The 14422-nt window shown below is 42.2% G+C and overlaps 1 protein-coding gene across 2 annotated transcripts in view; it reads left to right on the plus strand.

The window, feature by feature from the left end:
• Nucleotides 1-10412: 10412 nt before the first annotated feature.
• LOC142490010 (low-density lipoprotein receptor class A domain-containing protein 1-like) overlaps nt 10413-14422 on the plus strand; it is a 38734-nt gene continuing 34724 nt past the window's right edge. The window contains exon 1 of one of the 2 annotated variants that reach the window (XM_075591782.1): nt 10413-10643. The gene's annotated coding sequence lies outside the window, so the exon portion shown is untranslated. The remainder of the gene's footprint in view (nt 10644-14422) is intronic. The other variant, XM_075591772.1, reaches the window with a different exon arrangement.

The following is a 14422-nucleotide window of genomic DNA, read 5'->3' on the forward strand; positions in this document are numbered from 1 at the left end:
AAGAAATGTTGAAATAGCTTCCTTCTGCAAATTAGGAATATTTATCAAAGTCTCCTGATTGCAGAGCTTGGACAAAAGGTAAAAAAAAACAATGTCCCTGACTAGTCTGGGAAAAATCCTAATTGAAAGTTGTCAGTAAAGTCGTAAAAATCTTCAGTATATTTCTAATGTGAAATCCCTATTATATGAATATAATTTCCCTTTTTGTCTACGTCCTACCATAACTGCAATAACATGGGACTACATCGCTTACACTACTTTGTGGTAAGAATGTAATTCCTTCTGCCACTGTTATTTATGTCCTACTTCAGCTGGGCGTAGGTAGTTGTACCTATCTCACAGTTAATTGTTGGCTGTGACCCGTCTGCAGGTTATCCATTGTGATTATGTTGATTTATTATAAGCATGATTTATGTGAACCTCATAAGCTTGCTTATTACATCACAGCACGGTTTTATTGGTGACATCATTCACATTGATGCGTTCATGTTTTTTTAGAGATACCATAATGTTTTCTATGGATTACTATTAACTATGCAATTTTTTAATTGGATGTGATGTTACTTAATAAATGTTATTAAGGAATATGATTTCACCTGGATTATTTCTTGGACATTTTAGTGGTGGAATCGAGCTATAAATGGAAGTGCATTCATTTTTACCCATTCACTTTCCCACAAATAAACTTGCACCTGTGGATCTGGCTTGTCACTCATTGACTGCATCCTGCAAATTGCATGACTCTTTCATTTTCACTGACTTGATTCAGTTCTCCGTGTAATGGTGGCAATTAAACTTCATCCTTCTTACGCAAAATACTTTACTTGTTAGTACAGCCTGTGCAGAATTTGTGTGTTCTAAGTTTAGCTACCATTAAGATCGCCTCACTCACTCGCTCACACACACAAGCTAAAAATGCTTGAACATTACCATCCAAAGTAGAGAGCCCTGGCTTTAATTGTATGCCTACACAGTATAGTGACGTCTGCATCGGTTAATACTACACAAGCTTAAATCAATAAAGGGCATCTGCAAGGTTATACACTCTTCTTCTTATACCTCTGTTTTGATTCCTTGCATTACCTTGCTCAGTTTCTGTGTTCTGCTCATGGCTGCCTCTTTTTCATCCTTTTTGTATCTACTGTTCTCTCAGCTCTTAAGCCTTCACTCACTGCCCCTCACCTGGGAAACGCCCTTACCTTTTGTACAACCCAGAAACGTTATCTCCTAACCGGATAATGGTGAAAAGCAGGGTTGCAGACCTGTCTGAGATGTGAATGTGCTTACAAAGGATATTTGTATTTGCTGTCTCCTAACCTTCAAATCAAATGTAACAAAAAACCCACCTTCTACATGATGCATTTTGGTAGCTGTAACAGGGGAGTTATCCCTGTTCAGGTAATGTGCCTCTAATCCAGCAGTGTGGTGGTTAACTGCTGGTAGTCAATTAACAAACACCACCTGCCTGATTAGATTGCTTAGAAAAGCCTGTCTTTTGAGACAGGAAGTGAGACTCCTTAGCTCACACCTGAGTTGAACTTGGAGACAAACAGTCTTGAGCCCTGCCAGAAGAAACAGCAGAGCTGCTTTCAAGACATAGGGGAAACTTCTAAACCTGAATGCTGACAAAACCTGAGGAAAGGTAGCAACGCAGGAACAGAGAAGATTTCCCCTCCAAACCACAAGGAACAGATAAGACTTTCATTTATGAGACTTTTTATATCTGCTTATTTCATGCTATATGTTTGGGGCTGGGAGACATGCTTATCTAAAGGGAGTGGTGGATTGCATAGTATTTCACTAGAAATACTCCCAAGTGAATAGAAGCTTTGTTTACCCCTTGTTTGGATGGTTTCCTGATATTAAGGAAACAGGCGCAATAAAAGCCTTATTTAATTTCACTATAATCAGTCTCCCTTGCATACCTCTGCGAGCGTCCGCCTACATATGGTGTCAGAAGTGGGATGAGAGGTGGTTCTTGAAGTTTGAAGGAACCCGGAGTTTGGCCTGTGAAATATTTAATGCTTTTTGCCTACAAACAGCCTGACCAAAAATCTCATGCAGCAGAGACAGAGTTAAATGGACACACCCAGGCAGGAAACTTACACTGCACTGAAACTTACAAAACCACAGATGGACTCTTTTCCCCAATCCCAAGAGGAGAGAGAGAGAGACTGCTGAAGCAGGTAAACCTTATTTGCCTATCACAATAAAGTGTAATATGGTCATTGAAATAGGGGGTTTGCCTTCCAGCCATAGTCAGGGTTCAAGAAGTGAGTTAGTCCTTAAAGGGATACGCGTTTGTTGTTTTCAAATGTTTAGCTGAAGCAGTGAATACAGATGGTGACCCATGAGCGGTACTGATTCTGCAAGTAAAGGCTGCCACACCGCATAGGACTACAAGTTGTTAATGGAGTATATGCAGAAAAATGTGAAAATTGATGCAAGACTGCTGAAGCACGGGAATTTTCAGTAAACAAGTGCTGAGGGTAAAATTGTCTACTAGAAAAAAGGAATTGCTGAACTGTGGAAAAGGTATCCCAAAGTGTGAAGAGTGAATGTCATAATACCCAAAGTTGAGACTGAACTCAAGCAGAAAATCACATTATTTGGCTGAAGCAGAGAGATTGCACCTAGCAAGTAAATTGTGTAAAGCAAACAGAAGTTTTTACCTAGCAACTACACATCCAGCATACCTAATGAGAGATTACACCTAGCAAGTAAATGGTGTAAAGCAAATAGACGTTTTTACCTAGCAACTGCACATCCTGTATACCTGATGAGAGAAAATGCGTGCGCAGTACTGCTGATATTGTAAAACTTACCCAAGAAAGAAAAGTCTAAAGAGATGCCTGTGAGAGCTACGACCTCTACAAGCAAAATATGCCCACCTGTAGGACAATTGGGGGTTCTAGCAAATACAGTGGCAACAGCTGCAATAGCGCCTCCTGAGGTCAGGAAGAAAACTACACCTGAGAGCCCCAAAATGGAGGACAAGATGCAGCGTTCCTGTAATGAATCCTACCCCACGGAAGAGTAGCCCTTCCAGTCTAATAAGGAGGAAGACATCTCTTACGGGGAACCCGAACCGAGTCACACCCACAAAACACCCCAAGAATGGTGGGGGTGCCTGAACTCGGCACGAACAGAAAAGACTGCTCTCTATGATGATGAATATGGTCGACAAGAGAAAGAGCGGGAGAAGCAGATCACCCAATATTTCTGTCAGCTAAAGCAACTGCAAGAAAAGCCTGGCGTATATAATGAAGCTGCTAAAGTGTCAAATAAAGAAGGAGACCCCAGTATTCCTGATGGGACGGAGTCATCCAAAACAAAAAGGCGGAAAAAGAAAAGAGGTTCTTCACTTACCGTGGAAGGAACAGACACGTCCGCAGATCCTGTGGAGGAAAAGGGAGACCGAGTTGCCCTGCAGCCTAGAGAAAATGGAGAATTCGTCCCGCAGTTAGCCGAATATCCAGAGGGCCCAAGGCAGAAGTCGTGTACCCCAAAGAAGTGTCTGTCCGGTGCCAAAAGTGAGGAACCCTCAACCAACCGTCCCGGGGAAGTGGAGCCGGAACCAGTGAGTGACGATCCCTTGACCAGCCCTGAAGATGCCCTGAAAAATGCCAGGCATGACTGTGATATGCTCCGTGAACAATTGAAACAAAAGGAAGATAGTTACACAGAACTACAGAAAAATAACGTGAGGCTACAAAAAGATGTGCTCACAATTTACTCTTTAGCCAGGACAGAATTGGACGATCTCAAGACTGAGCTAGATACTACAAATGCTACTATTTCCGCCATGGATGAAAAGCGGAGCCAATCTGATAAAATGGTGGCTACGCTAAAGCGGAAGTATGAGGAGGCACTGAAGCAGATGACAGTCTTCCAGCAAGAGGTTCACACTCTTCGCATAGAGCTGAATGCCTCACAACAGGAGGTCAACAGTGTCCGGACAGAGGTGGACGTATCTCAGAAAGAGGTTCAGACACTCTGCAGAGCACTGGATGCCTCACATCATGAGACCAACAGCTGCCGCACAGACCTGGAAGTTTCCAGAAAGGAACTACACAGTCTCACTGAGGAGTTGGACATATCTAAAGAAACGATTGTCAATCTTAAGACAGATCTCAAAGTCTCTCAGAAGGAGCTTCAGACCCTCAACCTAGAGAAGGAAGTCTCACGCCAGGTCTCACGCAAGTCTCACAAAGCAGATGTGCGTAAATGGAAGGAGGACTGCAAGGAGGCCCTGAATAGTACAGAGACTGAAAAAGGAGAACATTTAAGATTAAAAAGAGAAAACTTAAAACGGGAAGAAGAAAATTTTCATTTGACAGAAGAAGTCAAGGAAAAGAATGAAAAGCTACACGAGCTTAAGGAAATAAATAGACTTTTGGAAGGTGAGACGTTTGAAGCAGAGCACTGACTGCAGAACCAACTGTCAGGTCTGCGTACGCACCTCAAGAAGGCCAAGGAGAAGCAGCGAACTCTGCAGGAAGATAATCTGCAGACTGTTAAAGAAATACAAGTGCTGCAGGAACGTCTGATGACCCAGTATGTCCCCGCAAAGCAGCATGAGAAACTGAAGGCTACCCTGAGCATCACCAAAGCATCGCTAGAGGCCATGCTTAGAACCCAGGTGACCCGGCACAAAAGGGAGCACAAGAAGGTCCAGAAACTAAAACAAGTAACTGTGGCCCGAGCAAAGAAAGTCATAGTGCTTCACAATGCAATAAAAATGTGGAAGCAAGCTCAGAAAAAGCAAAGCGTGCAGATAAATTCCCTGAGAAGAGACTTGCAAGACGCACTCAAAAAACGGATCTCTCGCGGATGAGATTACAGTTCTACAAGGACAAGTATTGACCCTGACTAAGCGTCAGTATCCCACAGCCACAAAAACCCATGAAGACAAGGGTACAGTGAGAGCTGGGAATACCGCTCGTCTGAAAGACAAGGTTGCAAAATTTGAACCACCTAAATAAGCACTAGCAAAACCTTCAGCCACCCAACAGGCAATAAAAGAAGGTACACATGCTGAATCAAAACCAGAAGAATCCTTAGCTGATGAAGCTGACAAGATGGGAAATTCTCTGGAAGTGGGTGTGGAATTGCAACTTAACCCCAAAGAGGCTGAACTAGCAACCCCATTGAGTGGGAAAGGCAGAGAGACAGCTTCAAGAGCGGAAAACTCAAAGGGCTGTTTTTAAACGCTCTGCAACTGCTGCCATACAGTATGCCTACAATAAGACGAGCAGCCGACGCGAGGGAAATCTCATGACCGCGCACGTAACAAAAAGACTATACTTAGAAAAAGTCCTCCTCGAGCGACTGAGGAGTGCTGATCTCAAGCACCTTCGGGAGGAGACACGAATAAACTGGAGAAAGGGGCTCCAATCCCAGCGGGACTGAGGGTTTTCTTCCTCCATCCACTCTCATTCAAGTCACAGAGATATCTAGAATGAGTGGAAGGATGGGCTTTGGCCGTGGCAAGCCCGAGCTTCCCACAAACAGGAGGTATGTAACAGGGGAGTTATCCCTGTTCAGGTAATGTGCCTCTAATCCAGCAGTGTGGTGGTTATCTGCTGGTAGTCAATTAACAAACACCACCTGCCTGATTAGATTGCTTAGAAAAGCCTGTCTTTTGAGACAGGAAGTGAGACTCCTTAGCTCACACCTGAGCTGAACTTGGAGACAAACAGTCTTGAGCCCTGCCAGATGAAACAGTAGAGCTGCTTTCAAGACACAGGGGAAACTTCTAAACCTGAATGCTGACAAAACCTGAGGAAAGGTAGCAACGCAGGAACAGAGAAGATTTTCCCTCCAAACCACAAGGAACAGATAAGACTTTCATTTATGAGACTTTTTATATCTGTTTATTTCATGCTATATGTTTGGGGCTGGGAGACATGCTTATCTAAAGGGAGTGGTGGAATGCATAGTATTTCACTTGAAATACTCCCAAGTGAATAGAAGCTTTGTTTACCCCTTATTTGGATGGTTTCCTGATATTAAGGAAACAGGCGCAATAAAAGCCTTATTTAATTTCACTATAATCAGTCTCCCTTGCATACTTCTGTGAGCGTCCGCCTACAGTAGCCATGACTCGTAACTAGTACTCCCCACACCAACCATTGTTACCAGGTACTGCTCTCCATTACTACTGCACCTCCTAAACTTCGCAACATACTTTAAAGCTCTCCCAGGCAGGGATACTTTTGCCTATAAAGCTTTTATGTTCTAATTGTGTTATAAATCTCTGTACTGCAATGTCTGTTTTTTGCAGTGATGTATACATCGCTATTTAAATAAAATATTTGAACACAAGTGGTCTAATTAGTCTGTTACTTTGTGGATTCTTCTGACTTTGCTTAAATATAGAAAAATGTCTGGACTAAACTGGCAGTGTACTGCATCATTTACAGGAACAAAGTTGGCCTGCTACATGTACATTGTACATTGTGCAGAGCCAGATTATAAGGACTGACATCACTACTGATCTGGTTACAAATCTCGCTGTTTAGCCTGTTTCACCGGGAAGGATACGCACATGCCATTTAGAGGTTCAACACGTGTAAGAACACTTCATCTCTTTACGTGTTGATGTCTGTAATAAACCAATGAACCCTTAATAAGCAATAATAACAGTAAATCAGTGAACCCTAAATAAGTGAACCACAGGCAAGACAGCATATATAAATAGAGGGATATTGTTTTTCCAGGTGCATTGTCAATCTCTTAAGTGGAGTTTAAAAATGAAATTGGCATCAACATTCAATTCACAAGAGTATAATTCATCCTGCCATATACTTAACATGTTTTATTGTTTATTGTGGATGACATTAACAGCCTTTTGATGGCTTATTAGTAAAGATATTTCTTTGAGATGAACCGAGTGGCAATATTGTCTATCCCATTAGCACAAGACCACCATGGAAAACAATAGTATTTACAATGATCTTTTATTACAACATAAATGTTAAAAGACTTTCCCCAGTTGTAATAAAACAATACAAATTCAGTGTGACTACTTTCAGTTGACCATTGATGGGGAAGGAGCGGCTCAGTGAGTAAAGACACTGACTGACACTGAGTTTGAAGCAGGCGAACCTGGTTCAATTCCTGGTGTCGGCTCCTTGTGACCTTGAGCAAGTCACTTTATCTCCCTGTGCCTCAGGCACAAAAACGTATATTGTTAACTCTATGGGGCAGGGACTGTGTCTGCAAAATGTCTCTGTAAAACGTCACGTAAAACTAGCAGTGCTATATAAGAACATGCTATAAAAAGGGAAAAGTGCATCATGCAGGTCCTGGGAGCACTCGGCATATATTTTCTATTTGTTGAAAATCACATGTAAAAAAATAAAATCTGTTTTATTGTTTTAAAAAACGAAGAAAAAAAACGAGGGGTACAAAAATATTAAAAAAGGGTGGGATGGAAGGATAGGATAGTGGTGTGGGAGCAAAAACAAACTAGGACTTGGGAGGGTGGGGTCGAGGTTACAACTCCAGCAATACAATTTCCCATTTGGTCACATTAATTTTATATAACAATAATATACATATATATATATATATAGATAGATATAGATATATAGATATACGTATAGATATAGATATGTATATATAGATGTGTGTGTGTGTGTATATACAGTTAGGTCCAGAAATAATTGGACACTGATACAAGTTTTGTTATTTTGACTGTGTACCAAAATAAATTCATGTTACAGTTAAATAATGAATATGGGCTTAAAGTGCAATCTATCAGCTTTAATTTGAGGGTATTCACATCCAAATTGGAGGAAGGGTTTAGGAATTACATCTCTTTAATATGTAGCCCCCTCTTTTTCAAGGGACCAAAAGTAATTGGACAATTGCCTCAAAAGCTGTTTCATGGACAGGTGTGGGCTATTCCTTCATTATGTCATCATCAATTAAGCAGGTAAAAGGTTTGGAGTTGATTCCAGGTGTGGCATTCACTTTTGGAAGCTGTTGCTGTGAACCCACAACATGCGGTCAAAGGAGCTCTCAATGCACGTGAAACAGGGCATCCTTAGGCTGCAAAAAAAAAGAAAATCCATCAGAGATAGCAGGAACATTAGGAGTGGCCAAATCAACAGTTTGGTACATTCTGAGAAAAAAACGCACTGGTGAGCTCTGCAACACATAAAGGCCTGGACATCCACGGAAGACAACAGTGGTGGATGATCGTAGGATCCTTTCCATGGTAAATAAAAACCCCTTCACAACATCCAGCCAAGTGAAGAACACTCTCCAGGAGGTAGGCATGTCATTATCCAAGTCTACCATAAAGAGAAGACTTCACGAGAGCAAATACAGAGGGTTCACCACAAGGTGCAAACCATTCATAAGTCTCAAGAATAGAAAAGCCAGTTTAGACTTTGCCAAACAATATCTAAATAAGCCAGCCCAGTACTGGAACAGCATTCTTTGGACAGATGAAACCAAGATCAACCTGTACCAGAATGATGGGAAGAAAAAAGTATGGAGAAGGCTTGGAACGGCTCATGATCCGAAGCATACCACATCATCTGTAAAACACGGTGGAGGCAGTGTGATGGCATGGGCACTGGGTCACTAGTGTTTATTAATGATGTGAAGTGGAATATTCTGCAATGGCCGAGTCAATCAAATGGTCTCAACCCGATCGAGCATGCATTTCACTTGCTGAAGACAAAACTTAAGGCAGAAAGACCCATGAACAAACAACAACTGAAGACAGCTGCAGTAAAGGCCTTACAAAGCATCACAAAGGAGGAAACCCAGCGTTTGGTGATGTCCATGCGTTCCAGACTTCAAGCAGTCACTGCCTGCAAAGGAGTCTCAACAAAGTATTAAAAATGAACATTTTATTTATGATTGTGTTCATTTGTCCAATTACATTTGAGCCCCTGAATGTAAGGATGCGGGGATCGTGGCACTCACTGCGCGACCCCTCCTTATCTCCGAATGCCCCCGCTGCCGTGAGACGGCTTCCTCACCTCCCTCAACCTGCTCCCACTGTGCAGGGGCGCCCCCCTCGTTTCCGACAGACCAGCACTGCCCCGTGGTCTCAGGGCTCTGGCGGTCCCCTCTGGTCCCGGACTTTACAGAGCGCGCGCCGGGCAAGGATAATTTATTCACTGCACTAGCAGTGAAACCACGCCCCCAACTCTCACACAGGCTGCTGCTTAACCCTAAAGCTCCCCACCTGGCTGCCTATCATAGGAACCAATCCAGGACAGCTCCTCATGTTCCTCCAGGACTGCCTCCGTTCCCAAATGGTCAGTCGCAATATATAGTACCAGTCTTGCCTCTCTCACTTTGCTCGACATAGTCTCTGCTTGCAGACGTCTAATCTGGCTCTCCCTTTGCTCTTCTTTATTCAGGTTGCGACCCGGCTTGGCGGACGTCCCTCTCTGGCTCTGGACCCCGGCTCCCACTTGACCTTGCTGCTTCTCTCATCCCTCAACCACAGCTTGGACCTCGACCTTCCGGATCTTCTCTCTCCCTGACCTTGGCTAACGGCAGCGACTACGTCTCTTCTGTTCCGGTACCGGCAAGTATTGCTACACCTATTCCCACCTGGCCTGGCAACGCCAAAACACCACACTCCGGACACGCTCCTTCTGCTGCGGGTGCGTGCACATATACGTCCCCACCTCAGTATAAGGGACGAGTCTGGTCTGCGGGCAGCACCGGCGTAACACTGAAATAAAGGGACTGTGTATGAAAATGGTTGTAATTCCTAAACGTTACCTACGATATTTTTGTTCAACCCCTTGAATTAAAGCTGAAAGTCTGCACTTCTTTTGCATCTCTGTTGTTTGATTTCAAATCCATTGTGGTGGCGCACAGAGCCAAAATGATGAAAATTGTGTCAGTGTCCAATTATTTCCGGACCTAACTGGGGGATGACTGAAGGGGAGTGTCTTCAGAGTGGAGGGTCAGGTTCTGCCCTGAAGGACCCATTTTGCTAGGCCACAGCTCCCAGGTATTGCTACATTTATTCAAGGAGTCATTGAAGTAGGCAGATATTTTCTCGTAATCGAGCACTTTCCACATTTTGTTGAGGATTCTGGAAATGTCTGGAATCGTTCCTTTCCATGAGGCTGCTATGGTACACCTCGTAGCCGCTAGAATATAGAGAATCAATTTACGCTCCTATAAACTCTCATGAGCAGGGCCCTCAATACCTCTCTGTATCTGTGCATGCTTCTCCTTATCTGTATGTAACTGTTTATGTAATGATCGAATCGCTGTACACCCCACTGTACCGCACTGCAGAATATGTTGGCGCTTTACAAATAAACGATAATAATAAACTTCTGTTTGAAGGCTTGATATTATTACAAAGAAGTAGCTTTAAAGATGATAGGCTCTTGGTTCTACATTCCACATGGGTTTGATAGACTGTAATACACAGTGTGGTTGCTGGGACAGCCACTTGAACATAATTCTGAATGTATTCAGACTTTCTTTAGAACAGATGCAATGAGTGAATGAGGAAGGAGGGGCCTGACAGTCAGCAAGAATTAGTTCATAAAGCTTAGCGTTAAGGTTCACTTGGCATTAATGTTACTGTGATCTGCAAACTATCAACACACACTGAAGGAAACAGAAATAGAACTGCTTTGCTTGTTGTAAGTACATATCTCTTTTCATTTAATTGTGTGTTATTTCGATGTGGAACACAGAGAAATCCTTATATAACAGCTGAGTACGAATGGTGATTTTATTTTTGATTAACCTTATATCAAACAAATATTGCACTGTATTTTAAAAACAAATCCGTATTATTGTTTCTAATAGATTGCATCCAGTTGCAAGGCTGGTGTTCCCTAAATAAAAATGTAAAACGTATTTTTTAAGCATCTACATTTACAATTATTTTAAATAATGAGATACGTGATTGCTAGTATAGCTATGAAAATGCTGAAATTCTGCCTGGCATTGCTGCGTTCTGCAGCAGTAAAGAGTTTCAGTTTGGCATCTATTTCTAATTGATCTCTACTTGTAATAGAGGTCAATATAATTCTGCCCATATAAACATGTTGTTGTTTTTTTTTTGTAAAGGTATTCACATATTTAAGTGGATGTATTTGTCAGACTCTTGATTAGTTAAAATAAAGCAACAGGTGTCAATCTTAATAAGACTTTCCAAATTATATAAATATTTATATATATTATTCATATATATTTATATAAATATATATATATATATTCATATACATATTGCAGATATATATATATGTATAACGATACCGTGTGACCGAATATCAGAGGCAGCACTCCACGAGGTAGTCAAAAGTCTCTTTTGACTACCTCGTGGAGTGCTGCCTCTGATATTCGGTCACACGGTATCGTATTACCTATTTGGTTTATATAGGATTTGCACCCACTTTCATCTACCTGACGGAGTGCCTTGCTCTTATCTATTTATTTTTTATATATATATATATATATATATATATATATATATATTGCAGATTGCATAAACTATTGTGAATACTATGCATCTGATTCATTGGTATATGAGTAGGTCGTATGATATTGCTGAAACACATTCTTATTCTGTGAATGTCTTTCTCTCTTACACGCTTTCTCCATCTGTTTTCCCTCCTGTTGTTTTCTGGTTCAGAAGTATTCCTTCTTTTGGGTCTCTTCTCCCTTATCTTTCCCTTCTCCGCCTGCACTCTGTTTCTCAATCCTTTTGCTGTGAGTGAGTTAGTTATTTATTCAATGGTTTCAGTGGAAAAGATACGGGGCTGTAAGGTGTATTCTAGCCCTGGAGTTGTCTTATAGCAGAAGACTAGTAAATATTAGTAGTCCTGGGAGGGAATATGTTACTCTGCAAAGGATAAGCGACGTATAATGATTCTTCATATATTTAAGTGAAGTAACGAAGGTTGGTGTTCAACCTCTCAGTATCTTTTTTTAATTGGTGGTGCATCGCATTTTCCCACTTTCATCATTATTTAGTCAATATTAACCACCATGTTTTCAAGAATGTCCTGTGATACAGAAACAGATACCGAACAAACGCGCAGAATCAATAATTACAGACATGCATAAAGGGGCAGACCAAGCTGGGCTTTTAAAAAAAATTATTGTAATTTATTTTTACATAAGATGGAAGCAGGGGGTCTCTGGAGCTGAATCCCATTAATTTCAGCTTCAGGGACCCCCTGTTTCCTGAGATACTTATCTCAAAGGAGGTGCTGGTATCGCTACGGATTAAATGTCCCGTGCCACGTGGGCCAATAGGAAAGCCTCACTGGAAGACGTCACGGGCCAAAGGAAACGGAAGCTTTAAAAAGCGGCCATTGCGTGAACACCAGCTAGCAAGCCGGTATGACTACCGTCGCCCCCTACCGGGGTCTGTATCTTAGGACGCAGGGGGTTCCTGGAGCTGAAATGAATGGGGTTCGGCTCCGGAGACCCCCTGCTTCAATGTCATGTAAAAAAACATCGCCCAGATTGAATTGACGCTTTAAAGTGCAATAGAGCAGATTGCGAGAATTTTCTGATAGCGTTGTGAATTTTACGGGGATTAGGTAGTCTATTCTAGAAGAGATGTGCTCAGTAACAACATCCGGCTTCCTTAGTAAACTAGGGGATTGTGTTCGTTTGATGGTTCTTTGTTTGAGAATAAATTACTTCACTAACTGTGAAACTCATCCAGGTAATAATAGATTAAGAAGGAAAAATGAACCTTAAGTCTGGACCGTAAGGATAACCAAACTAGTTCAGCATAAATATCACAGTGATGGTTGTTGTAGTTACATAACATAACAGCATATAGAATTGTACAGAGCGTACAGTTTACTGAGGTGAATCTGTAGGGCTGTTCTATAAACAATATTGCCATAGTTGAGAATTGGCTTTAACATTTGTTGGGTGATGCTTTCTCCGGCCAAATCTTTTGTTAGACTAGTGTTTCTCAACCCTTTCCTCAGGGAACCCCAGACAAGCCAATGAATTACCAAGCACACATAGTATGCTCTGCCTGCCTGTGTAATTGGTGGGTTAACCCCAAAACATAACCTTTATTTTTATTATAAAATGTTTTACCAGGAAATATAGAGAGAGTTAACTCTCATTTTCAAGTATGTCCCGGACACAGACGTATAATGGCATTAGAAGTGAAAACGTAGCAGCACAACAATTGGGCAATAAAATCACGCTCACTTACATAAGTGACTAAGTGAAAAGTGGTGTAAATGTATCAAGCTCATAAATGGAGCAATGTGCAACAGTGCCAATGAAAAATAGAAATAACAATAAAAATGGCTACCATAAGTGAAATGAGAGTGAAAAAGGGCATAAAAGACAATACAAAACCTTGTCCACCCAGGACTACAAGAGAGTGTCTGCAGCTATCCACACAGATGGCTCAACATCTAAATGGCTACAGAAAAAGGACAAGTGCATGACTTTCATAGTGTAGTAAGAACAACAAATATATATTGCTGTATCAAAGGTATAACACGTACAAGAAATCAGATAATTCAGGCATATCATGTACAACTTGGACATTGAATCAAGGGTTAGCCATGCACCACACGCATCTGGTCTCCACGGGCGGTGTCGGTCTCTCACACGGACAGCCACAATCAGGGTGACACTGGTTGCAGAGGCTCTGGATAGATGTTGGGACTTCCGATTCTCAGCCTCGGCATCTCCAGTGTTCACAGATGAACAAGGACACAGCACAGCACCTTTTTTGGTCATCTTTGCACTCAGCGAGTGATCTCCACAGGCAGTGACTGATGACGTCACTGAAGAGACCCAATGACGGATCGACAGAAGTTTAAAAAGTCTGTAAAGTCGCTGCATTGCGGCCTCCTGGAGGAAAACAACCACTCCGGCACTGGGTACGATCGAAAAAAGAGTAGGAGAGGTGTTGATTATGGAAAGGCTCACCGCCACTGTTAGACAAAAACTTCCGGCCCATGAGGATATCTGGGAACCCTGGAGCTCCCGCTACAGGACCAGAGATCCAGCCCCAGCGAGACGGAGGGCTACCCCCTCCCCATAGGAGTCAAAAAACAGCCCCCGACACGACATCCCCAACAGCCAGATGGGACACCCACCCCCCCCTCCAACCCCTCCCCCCCTCCCCCTGCCTCCCCTCTCTGGAGGCACTCCCCCCTCTTTACTGACAACCGCTGTTGTCAATCTCTTTCCCCCCCAAAAAAATTGAAAAATGTTAGGCTATATCGCTTGTTGTACCTGTAATAATATCTAATTGCCTAATAAAATTGTTTGAAAAAAAAAAAAAAAAGTCTGTAAAGTCCGTAATAGGTAGACTACAGTAGTGGATGGATTGTCCTGAAAAAAAGGGCTCAGAAACACTGGGCTAGAAGTATTACCATGGAGCTGGCCAAATTGGGCATATAGTTTAGTTTACCAATGTACA

This window comes from Ascaphus truei, chromosome 1 (assembly GCF_040206685.1).
Source record: "Ascaphus truei isolate aAscTru1 chromosome 1, aAscTru1.hap1, whole genome shotgun sequence".
Classification (NCBI taxonomy): Eukaryota; Metazoa; Chordata; class Amphibia; order Anura; family Ascaphidae; genus Ascaphus; species Ascaphus truei.